The sequence below is a fragment of the Phoca vitulina genome, unplaced genomic scaffold (assembly GCF_004348235.1).
Source record: "Phoca vitulina isolate PV1807 unplaced genomic scaffold, GSC_HSeal_1.0 scaffold14, whole genome shotgun sequence".
NCBI classification, from domain to species: domain Eukaryota; kingdom Metazoa; phylum Chordata; class Mammalia; order Carnivora; family Phocidae; genus Phoca; species Phoca vitulina.
The window spans coordinates 28,300,382-28,312,489 of NW_022589717.1; the positions used below are offsets into that span (position 1 = coordinate 28,300,382).

At 41.1% G+C, this 12,108-nt stretch overlaps 1 protein-coding gene across 2 annotated transcripts in view; it reads right to left on the bottom strand.

Moving 5' to 3' along the window:
- FBXW7 (F-box and WD repeat domain containing 7) overlaps positions 1-11,484 on the bottom strand; it is a 217,896-nt gene extending 206,412 nt beyond the window's left edge. For both annotated transcript variants that reach the window (XM_032412997.1, XM_032412996.1), the window contains exon 1: positions 10,349-11,484. The gene's annotated coding sequence lies outside the window, so the exon portion shown is untranslated. The remainder of the gene's footprint in view (positions 1-10,348) is intronic.
- Between the last annotated feature and the right edge of the window lie 624 nt (positions 11,485-12,108).

The following is a 12,108-nucleotide window of genomic DNA, read 5'->3' on the forward strand; positions in this document are numbered from 1 at the left end:
TGATAACACCCCACATCCACAACCCAAAGAAATAACAGGGTGTGACCTCTGACTAAGACTGACCTCAAAACTTCCGGTGCCATTCTCCCTGGTATCTGCCCTTCCCTCCCTCCTTTGCTCTGTCTCTCCCACCCTCTGTACATCCCACCTCTCCTACTAAACGCCTGGCCTTTACAAAAAATCTGAAGTTTCCTGTTTCCTGCTCTAAATTTCTAATCTAATAAATTAAAATTTTTATATTTCTCTAATGAAAATAAATCTACCTATGTAATACTCGAAAAGGGCTCCTCACCACTTGTTATGGCAGCATTCCAAAGTGTATATTCTCAAATTCACACAGCTGTCAATTAAGAGACCACCAATCATGCAAAAGAAAACTGATAATCCATATAACCTTCTGGTATTACATGCAAAATAAATGGACAGGAATAAATTAAAGTCACTATAGAGACTGTGTCCTTCTCCCATCTACCCAGTAGCCTAGTCATTATCATAAAATCCTTCTTTGAAAAATCTCTGAAACAGAAAGAAGCCTAACTCCAACTGCTACCAACAAAGAAAAATACTTTAAATAACTGATTTTTTAAATGAGAATAGTCATCAACCACATAACTTACTATTAATATATAAATCAATTTAACTTCTGCATTTACATCAAAATCTAAAGCAAACTTGCCTTAAAAGAAGTTAGAGAACGAGGACAAGAGGCAAGATAATCATTACTAAGAAATATATCTCGATACGTTCTTTCTGTCTTTGGATTTTTTTCATATACTTATCTTAAATATACAATCCTATTAAATAAACAGACTATGAAGACATAGCCAAATTGCTCTCAAAATAGAAATACTTTCCAAATATAAAAACAATCAAGAATCATTTGTTTCTTATACTAGCCAACAGAACACGGATTATGCCAAGCTTAAAGGAAAAGTTGTTTCTGAAAATTGATTTGTACTTAATAAACACAAAGCATGAAAGGAGAATATCAAACACATAAATACTAATCATTTTAAGAAAGGGAGAAAACTAAAATTTAGTTAAAACTGAATCACATAAATAAAATTCCTTCAATCAATTTGAAATGTAATGATACAGGGACGCCTGGGTGGCTCAATTGGTTAAGCATCTGCCTTCGGCTCAGGTCATGATCCCAGGGTCCTGGGATCGAGTCCCGTATCAGGCTCCTTGCTCAGCAGGGAGCCTGTTTCTCCCTCTCCTGCTGCTCCCCCTGCTTGTGCTCATTCTCTCTCTCTCTCTTTGACAAATAAATGAATAAAATCTTTAAAAATAAAAATAAAAAATAAAAATAAAGAGATGTAATGATACAGATAAAACTTGTTAAACTTCTTCATAATTGTTTAAAGCTTTTTGTTCCTAAGCGCTAAAGAGATGGACAGTTAAGAGACTTGATAACTGAATTACAACCTGATATTTCTAAATGAACAATTTACCACAGTCACTTTCAGAGATAATCAATGAATTATTCAAAAAAGAGTTCTTTCTGGTCTAAGTATTTCTGAGTTCTTTAGAGATGATTTCAAATTCTAGCTATGTTCAAATCGGTCCTTCTTTCATATAAATAATAAGGACAGCAGTCCGTCATTTCTCTAGTTTTTAAGATTCTTTTAATAAAACGTTAATGAATCATACACTAGTTCAGATACTTTTGAAAACACTGCAGAATTACTTCAGTATTATTTGTCAAACTCAAGGGCTGAATTTAAATGCTGGACAATATAAGGCCTGACTTTAGCCCTCTGTCTACATCATACCTTAAAAGATCTTTAACTTAATAAGCTAACAGGGATGGGCTGCATTACTATATGTGAGCCACCCTAAAAAGTTTGAGAAGATATATACATTCTTCCAAAAACAAACCAGCAATTTGCCTTCAGATTTCACAACTGGCACTAACATATATTAATGGGTTCACTCAAGATGCTGTAGGATGAAAAAGCCAGAAGAAAACAGTATCTTATCCAATGGTGATCCTCTCCACTAAAAATATTTTGCACTACATCTTTCAATATTTCCTAAATCCAAGAGCAGTCATGTAGAACGGAGCACCTACCACAATACACTAGGTGCATGTACACACAGACACACAAAAACACAGTACATGCTACCTCCTTCCTAAAACCATCCAGATTTCTGGTAACTATCTGATAAAGAAAGGGCAGAGGCAACACAGCATAGCAACAGAAACTGCACAATATCTGACTGATCCACTAGCTATCCCTTAGGTGATGTAGAAACAGCAAAAGATACTCAAGCAATGAGGTCTCTTGTGCATTTTTGTTATTTTTCAACTACCTGCACTGCAGGATAATACAACATACAGAGGCTCTCAAATCTTGTACTAGCTAACTGCTTTAGAGAAATCAAGTGTTACTCAAAAATTTTAAAGGATTATTTTAGAGAAATTGTTACATATTAGTCATTCAAAATCCAGATCAAGTACAGACATTCCCTCAAATATTTCACAATTCTGAAGGTGGAATAGGAGGAAATTTTAAATATACTTGTGTGTAGTAGTACAATTATTAGAAAATATATATCCCATAGTGTCTAGGAAATGTCATATACATTTAGAAAATAAACTCTAAACATACTATGAAAGGTATCATGAGAAAGTGACAATGAGGTCTAAAGAGAAAGTAGCAAAAATCTAAAAGTACATTAAGACATAAGACAGACTGGTTTTACACTTAGTGGAAAAAGTCTCCAAGTAGAAAGGCTTAACACCAAAAGTTCATTATTTACTCAAAATATGCTACCAAACTGGACGAAGGCAGCTTTCAGACAAATTGTACGGTAAAATAAATTTGGTTTGTCACTCCTAACTTCTTCCTTAACTCACTTCTTCCTCAAGGGCATCCTTTCAGGAATTCAGTCTCTGCAGTCGGCCCACCTATTCCCTGATCAAAACCTGCTCTTAGAGGGGCACCTGGGTGGCTCAGTCAGTTAAGTGTCCAACTCTTGATTTTGGCTCAGGTCACGATCTCAGGGTCATGAGATGGAGCCCAGCATCAGGTTCTGTGCTCAGCAGGGAGTCTGCTTCTCTCCCTCTGCCCCTTCCCCTGCACGTGGGCGTGCACTCTCTCCCTCTCTCTCTCAAATAAATAAATCTTTAAAAAAAAAAAAAAAAAAAAACTTGCTCTTAGAAAAAGATCCTATAATTTATTTATCTTAGAGACAGCTATGTAAAAACCACTTCTGTGTAAAAGAAATAACTGTACAGCTATTATAAAAAAAAAAAAAAAGAAATAACAAGTGCTGGCAAGGACTGAAGGGAAGGGAACTCCCGTACACTGTTAATGGGAATGTAAACTGGTGCACCCAGTGTGGAAAACATTGTGGAGGTTGAGGTTCCTCAAAAAATTAAAAACAGAACTATCATATCAGCCAGCAATTCTACTTCTAGGTATATATCTGAAGAAAATGAAAATACTAATTCAAAAACACTTTCACCACCCCTATGTTCATCATAGTGTTACTTACAATAGCCAAGATAGGGAAACAACCTAAATGTCCATCAACAGATGAATAAAAAAGATGTGGTATATATATACACAATGAAATATTAGTTAGCCATAAAAACAAATGAAATCTTGGCCATTTGCAACATGGATGGACTAGAGGGTATTATGCTAAGTAAAATAAGTCAGACAGAGAAAGACAAATACCATATGATTTCACTTATATGTGGAAACTTAAGAAACAAAACAAATGAACAAACAAAACAAAAGAGAAACAGACTCATAGATACAAAGAATAAACTGATGGTTGCCAGAAAGGGGGTAGGGGGCAGGAGGTTGAGGAGATGGATAAAATAGATGGTGATGGGAATAAGAAGGTACAATCTTCAAATCACAAAATAAATACAATATGGGGCATATAATGTACAGCACAGGGAATATAGTCGATAATATTCTAACAACTTTGCACATGGTGACAAGATGGTAACTACACTTACTGTGGTGACCATTTTGTTATGAATATAAATATCTAATTACTATGTGGTACACCTGAAACTAATACAATATTGTATGTCAATTATTCTTCAATTAAAAAATTCTAAAAAATAGTTTATTATTTAAAAGCAACTTTACTGTTTGTAATGACAATTCAGCTAAGCTTTTTAAAAAAAGGGGGGGGGTACTAATACACCACTCTTTTCCCTGGTCCAATGAAAGTGTCACCAATATAGAATATTTCTACTTGGAATGTTGTCAGATATGAGATGAACACCTTGTGTCTTTTAAATCACCATCTATCCTTAAGCTTAAGACAATGATAAAATTACTTTGAAAAGACAAAAACTTAAAAATTTTTAGAAGAACAAGAATCTTCCCCTAATGAACAGGAAAGCAACTTTATAATGACCTTCTAAAAAGTACACTAAAATTGTCATACTGTATAGATTTTTTAAAGAGAAAGGAAATGAAGTATGAATTATATGTGTAGAAATACTATGAAAAATAAAAACAGGTTTGAAACTAACTAGAAAGTTATCATTGGGGCGCCTGGGTGGCTCAGTTGGTTAGGCGACTGCCTTCGGCTCAGGTCATGATCCTGGAGTCCCAGGATCAAGCCCCACATCGGGCTCCCTGCTCAGGGGGAGTCTGCTTCTCCCTCTGACCCTCCCCCCTCTCGTGTTCTCTCTCTCATTCTCTCTCTCTCTCTCAAATAAATAAATAAAATCTTTTAAAAAAAAAAGTTATCATTATTGCAAGGGTCTCCACCTCCCCTGAGGGGAATCATGAAATAAAAAAAATTTATGAAGCCAGGGTAAAAATACACCTTCATCAGGCGCCTGGGTGCCTCAGTTGGTTAAGCGTCTGATTTCAGCTTAGGTCATGACCTCGGGGTCCTGGGACTGCTCCCCATGTTGGGCTCTCTGCTCAGTGGGGAGTCTGCTTGTCCCACTGCTCCCCACACCCGCCTCATGCACGGGGTGCTCTCTCTCTCAAATAAATAAATAAAATCTTTAAAAAAAAAGAAAAAAAAGAAAAATACACCACCATCCAATGCAGGTATCTGCTGACCTATGAAACAAACGTTTTGATAGTAGCTGTAACGTAAAATTGCACAGTGCATTGTTCTAAACAATACATTTAAGATTGATTCACCTAAGAAATAAATTAATCCATGCTACATTTACCCTTAAGAATACAGCAAAGATTTTTTAAAGTACACATTTAAGTTATCTAGAGGATTTGTTTAGAATACTTAACAAAACAAAAATTTTGCACCCAATAATTCTACACACTGAATTGGTCATTGTAACAGTACAAGACTTTAAAAAACAGAGGTACCAAACCTCTGTTTTTTATTTTTTTTATTTTTTTTTTTTTTATTAAAAGATTTTATTTATTTATTTGATAGAGACACAGCGAGAGAGGGAACACAATCAGGGGGAGTGGGAGAGGGAGAAGCGGCTTCCCGCTGAGCAGGGAGCCCGATGTGGGGCTCGATCCCAGGACCCTGGGACCATAACCTGAGCCGAAGGCAGACGCTTAACGACTGAGCCACCCAGGCGCCCCCAAACCTCTGTTTTTTAAATTGTTCTTACAATTTGGCTTAATATTTTCACCTGACTCAAACCAACTATAAACACTTATAATTTTACATGTAAAGTAAATGCTTTACAATTATTTACAATTTGTTTTCAGAACCATTCAAAATTACACCCCTAAGATTCTTCAAAGATACTTTCGGCTATGATGCGTAGCCAGTATGTTACTTTATGCAAATTATTTATCTCTGAATAAAAAATGCAAGTAGTCCCTACTTTTTAGCTGCTATAGACAGCACTGCCCCTTGTTCCTCAAGTTCCCATAGTATTCATCACTCCAGAGACAAAAGTATTTTGAACTGTAGACTTTATATAGAATCACTTTAAGACAGGACCCAAGGAACAGAGAAACCTAAAACAGCCAGTCCAAGTTTTGTAATGGAATGAAGCTCATACTGTATGTGGGTCGACTTGGCAGTTTTCTATATGAGGGTTCCATAAACTACATAGTTTATGTATAGTTGACCCTTGAATAACAAGGGTTTGAACTGTACTTACACATGAATTTTTTTCAATAAATAACAATACAGTATTGTCAATGTATTTTCTTAATAAGATCTTCTTTTCTCTAGCTTACTTTATTATTAAGAATGTGGTATATAATACATATAACCTACAAAATATGTATTAGACTATGTTATCGGTAAAGCTTCCAGTCAATAGTAGGCTATCAATAGTTCAGTTTTGGGTGACTCAAAAGTCATACACCGATTTTCAACTGCACAGGGGGTTGGTACCCCTAACCCCTGCGTTGTTTGAGGGTCAAATGTATAAGGTTTTACTGGAACACAGTCACATTCATTTGCTTACACACTGTCTATGGCTACTTTCAAACCACAAAGAGCAGAATTCAATTGTTGCATCAGATGTAGTCCACAAAATCTAAAATATTTACTAACTGGCCCTTTACCAAAAAAAAAAAAAAAAAAACCTCCTCCACACAATGAGATGTCAGAGGCAACACATGACATCTCCAAGAACCATCTCTGAAGTACATGAGCTGCTGTCAGCCTAGGTGTAGGCTTTTGGGTCATCTGGTGCTAAAACACAAATGCACACCCAAGGCCCTTTAATCATCCCATATCAATCCCAAAGTTGCCAAGGCAAAGCACATGAGGTTACCACTCCCTCCTACCAGAGTCACACCTTTCCCACTACCTTTACTAGTAAATCATGTCAACCCAAAAGGGCTGCCCTTTAAGTTCATCTAAACATGGTTTCACCTGCATAAAATATGTTGTGGAAAGTAGAGGGTGGAGAAGGCACCCATATGGCATATATTCCAGTCCCGTACTCTCATCCTAGAATCACCTGAGATCTAGCTCCCTATCTAAACATCTCTTCCGCAGAGTTCTGTCATTTGAATTAAATTCTTAAGAAGAGACCAAAGAAGCTACTAGGAAGGTGGTGAACTGAATGAGCTAAGGAACACAAAAAGTGTGGATATGTATATATTCCTTATCTTACAATCCTTAATCTTTGTTAGAGTCAACACTAAAAGCAAGCCCCATTAGCTGCAGGCTTCACCACAAAAAAGGTCTTCCAGTGTCTCATGCTTCAAAGACAGCTGAATTTTTTTAAATGCCGTTGTTTTTTGTTTGTTTGTTTTTTAATAAAAAGGTTTAAAAAAAACCATTTTCAGCACTGCTGTGCCAACACAGGGATATCCCCTCCATTGTATGGGACACAAAGACACACATCAACTGCAAGCAGGGGAAGCAGCCTTCTCTGCCAGCTATTTTTAGCTCTACTTCGTCACGTTAAAGACCAAACTTAGGATAATAATGCTGGGCAAACTTTAAAAACATGAATTTTTATGAAAACAAATCTGTCCTTTTATGTATAAGTTCCTTAACAGTGAAATCCTATATATTCTTCTGACCTTAATCTCAAGAGACCTATATACTCTACAAAAAACTTGTTAGCTCCTTCAAAAATATAGACTCACATGTCCTAAGACCGAACTGGTAGCCCTGTTTAAAGACTGTTCCTCCCTTGTGAACTTCAAATCTTAATCCACTTTTAAAACATTTTGTTAGGGAGAGTCTCATCCATTTTTTGTTCTTACCATATCTTTGCTAACTTTAAAAGAGTCCCTTCCCCCAAAGTAAAAAGACACATTTTTCAGCTCTTTACTCTCTTGTCAGCTCTCTCGAGAAACCTTAATACTGTGAAAATGACTCCTAACTCTACATTTCCAACATATCACGCATTAGTTTAACTATTTTTCTGTCTTCAGATTGCATCAGCACCAACTTTTTACCCTAAAATTTAATGTCAAAAACAAAGTCCACTGCCTCATTTCTGAATTACTTTCTATAAGAAACCACTAGCACCAATCTAAAATATGGGGAGCATCTTTTTCACTCCTCCAGTTGAACAGCTCTTCGAAGACCATGGTGTAAAAATGTTGGCTCCCTAGAAAAACAAAATCCTACTCCAGGTATGCCTCCTGACCTAGAATACAATTTCTCCTCAATCATCTAAAACTACCCTCTCGGTAACATTGTTCTCAATTGCTTCTTTGGGCTGTACACATGTAACTGCACAAACCCAAACTGACTCCAAGCCTACTCAACAACTTTCATCCATATTCCCATGAAGCTAACTTCCTAATTACATTTGTCCCTCACACCCTCCAATTCCAAAAGTCTTAAACATTTTACCTCCACCTATACCTTTCTTCCCAAAAGAGACCTTACTTCCCAGATTTGGTTCAGACACTCCAATTAGTTTTGTACAGTCCAACACCAACACTTCTCTAATAAAAAATATACAAATACATTTATATCTATAAGGTACCAAACATAGTAGTATGACATATAGTGTCATACATACCTCTTTCCTACAATTTTGTGCAATTTATGTTTCACTGCCTATGCCGTAAGTAAAAGCATCTCAAAGGCAGGGCAGCAAATACTTTGCTCTTTCTTTGCTACCCAAACATGCAATAAAACATTACCATGCTTTTTAACCAATTTATAGTCAAAGCAATAAAAATAAGTCTTAAAGTTAGTAATCAACTTTGATAGAGTACAAATCTACACTCAAATTATAGTTTGCTGGTTTGTCTTCCCTTCCTCCCTGAAAAACAGCCTATGCCAAGACTAGATTTCTTCCTCCCATCTTTATAAAACATGGGATACATGACTTCCTCAAGGTCTCAAAAGATAAGAGATCCAGAGACATTTGCTTTTGATTTGACATCTAACATCACATCTACTAATCAGTATTTTCATGTCATTACCCATTTAAATTAGAACTTAAGGTTCCTTACAAAAGCATTAACAAGCACAAATATATAAAAAGAAACAAAACAGCTGGAGAAGTTCCAGAGGAGGTAAAATGATCAAGGGATCAAAGTAATCATTCTAAGACCGACACAGAGAGTCAGGAAAGACGACGGTAAAAAGGAATAATCAAAATCTATAAAACCAGGAAAAGATGAACTCCAGCTTGTCCTAGCATTTCTCAAAAAACAAAAACTCTGGATGTGTCCTGGAACTTTAAAGAGACAGATTTTGGACAAATAAATAAAATGTTAAATAATTCAGGGGCTAATAAACTTGTAGAACTTACTACCTCAAAGGAGAAAAAGTACAGATGAAAACACTATTTGAGAAAGTTTTAAATAAATTTAATCACGATCCTGAATGGAGAAGTTAGCACAGACAACCCCTGGCTTACATTCATTACTACAAAGCTTCTCTCAGCAGTGGCTTCAGAGGGAGTGAGTCCACAGTGTTGCCTGGAGGAGCCACAATTCTCAGTATAGTACTGCCTATGTTCTGTTAAATAAAATTCCACTCTATGCTTAACCCTTAAGGTCTATATAAATATATGAAATGGTAATTACTTTCTTGCATCTCAACTTGGCACTCTTGAGAGGATAACTAAAATGCATATCAAAGATTTTATAAACTTCACCTTAAAAATCATTCTTCAAAGAATTAAATATCAAAAAAGTTTCTCCTCGTTTGATAGTGAAGTAAAGATAACTCAAACAAGCAGTCTCAAGTCATTCTGCCAAATAAAAAAAGTGCTAGCAATTAGGACATATGCTACTCAAAAATTAAAAAAAAAAAAAAGCATTTGGATAGGGAAAAAAATGTAACAACTTTTATAAACTGGTTAAAGTACTAGATGCTCTCCCCCAAGTAAGTCGTGATTCGTAAGAACTCAGAATTTCCTGAGTAACTGAAATCTGTTATAGCTCCTGGCACATAGGAACTGGACCCAGGAAATAAGAAGGTAAAAAACTCCTGTACCAACAGGTACTGAAATGAAAATCTCTCAAGGAAAACTGCAAAATAAGAAAGGAATTTTACTTTCAGGGGTTCACAGGGTAAAAGGTTCCCTCTTGAGAACCCTAATAAGAATTGCCCCGAAACAAAAACCACAGCACTGTTTCACACCCGGTGTACCAGGAAAAGGTGTATTACAGAGATGTCCTTTGTGTGCACATATGCTTTGGCTTCCTCAATTTCCTTTTGCCAATTACTGGCCAGAAAGGCGCAAGTGTCCACTCTGGATAAAGACAGAACTCCTCTAAGAGAAACCTGTAAGTTTGCATATTACACGTACAAGGAGCTAAAATATTATAAAACACAGGACTACCCAATACCTTTTCCCCGCTGTAAAAATAAAAATGCACCCTCTCATCTATACACTCCCAACACTCCTGCAAAACATCAGCAGAACTCCACGAGGACGAACCGGTATCCTCCCACTTTCTACCCCTCGATTCCCTTTCCCCCGGCCACTCACACTTTAGGGAAGAGCCGTGGCGCTGAGAAAGTGGGTTGGTTCCCTTCCTCCTCCGCTCTGAGGCGGCAGCTGCGGAAGGCTCCGGCGCGTTACTGAGGAAGAAGCGGTGCTTGTGTCTCTAAGCCAGGCGGTCACCCGGGTCTCTTCCGCGCTGCCGGAGCAGAGGAGGCGGCAGCGGCCCCGCTTACCTCCTCTTTTCCTCTTCCTGGGTCTCTTCAGGCTGTGTCTTCTGCCCGCCCTGGGCCACTTCTCCCGGGACAGTCACGTCTGGGAGGCTCCAGATTTTGCTCTTACAAAGTTTTCCTCTGGGCTGAGGCTGCAGCCGGCCCCCCGGGTCCCCCCCGCCCTCGGGGCTGGGGCGGGGGAGGGGGCTCTAAGAACTCCTCCCGGAGTTCTGCCGAGGAGCCGGGGGGCCGGCGACTGGCCAAGGGAGAAGACCCCCTCCCCCGCGAAGGGGCTGAGGAGGGGGGGAAGGTAAGGAAAGGACGGCGGCGCCGGTCCTGCTCTCCCCGCCGCCGGGGCCGCCGCTTCACATCGGGGTCCCCGCCCCCCCGGCCGGGGGGTGGTTGCTGAGCTTGGGTCCCCGGCTCATACACTCTGGGGCAAGATGCTACGGCCCCGGGCGGGTGGCCGAGGCAGCGGCGTGGTGGGGGACCCGGCCGGCTCCGCTCGGCGCCGCCCCCGCTCCCGGCTCCCGCATGTGTCGCTGCGGCTGGGACCCCCTCCCTACACGTTGGGGGTCCCTCGCCCCGCGCTCCGGGACGAGACAGAAGCTCCGGCCCCTCCTCAGCGTCTTCTCACCGCGGAGAAGCTGACTAGTCCCGGCCCGAGGTAGCCGCCTCCCTGCCCCCCAGCCGCCGGCTCCGGCTCGGGCTCCGGCGTGTGCAGCCGCCACTGCCGGCCGGGAAGGTGAGGGGGGGAGAAGAGGGGTGGCCGCGGCTCCCGCTGGTCCAGGTCAGGACGAAGGTCTCGGCGGTGGCCAGTGCACGGGGGCTGGGTCTCTCGGATGCTCCCTCGCTCTCACGCTCTCCGCTGCGGTGGCGGTAGCGCCCGGAGCTCAGCTCGCTGTCTCGCTCGCTCTGTGCGGGGCTCTCGCCTCACTCCAGAGAGGGGCGGGAGGAAAGCGGCGCCGCCGGATGACGCAAGTCACCTAGCAACCGCTCCCCTCACCCCCTCCCTTTTCTTTCCGCCGGGACGTTTCCTCCGCTGCCCTTTTTTCCCTTTCTAACCACCCCGCCCTGGGTGACTCTGGCGCGCTCTGATGACGCTAGAGGGGAAGAGGAAGTCGGGGCTCCGCGAGCGGGTGGGTGCGCCTCGGGCCGCGGGACTAGCCGCCGTTGCCGCCGCCTCTACGGCCGCGTCAGAATTGAAGAGAGGAAGGGGAGGAGCCGAGTGGAGCCTAAGCTGCCGCCTGATCTTACCCCTGACCCGACGGTGGCGGGGAGAGCTCGCTCCGTAGCGGTTTCCTCCAGGGCAGGTGGTGACTGCTCCTTTGGGAGCAAGGAGGAAAGCCCAGGCCGCGCGGCCATGGTCGGGCGCGCACCACCCGAAGGTGAGGCATTTAGCCCCGAATGGGCCTTCGAAAAGCCAGACTGAGCGAGAACTTGTCCTACAGCCTGATCTGCTGCACCTGCTCCAAGGAGCGAGCGCCCCACCCTTCCCGTGGTGTAGGGCGAGCCTAGCACCCGATAACGTGTGGTCGGGCCGAGCAAATGTTTGATGAATGAATGAATGCCTCCCTCCGACGCACTCGCGGAGTT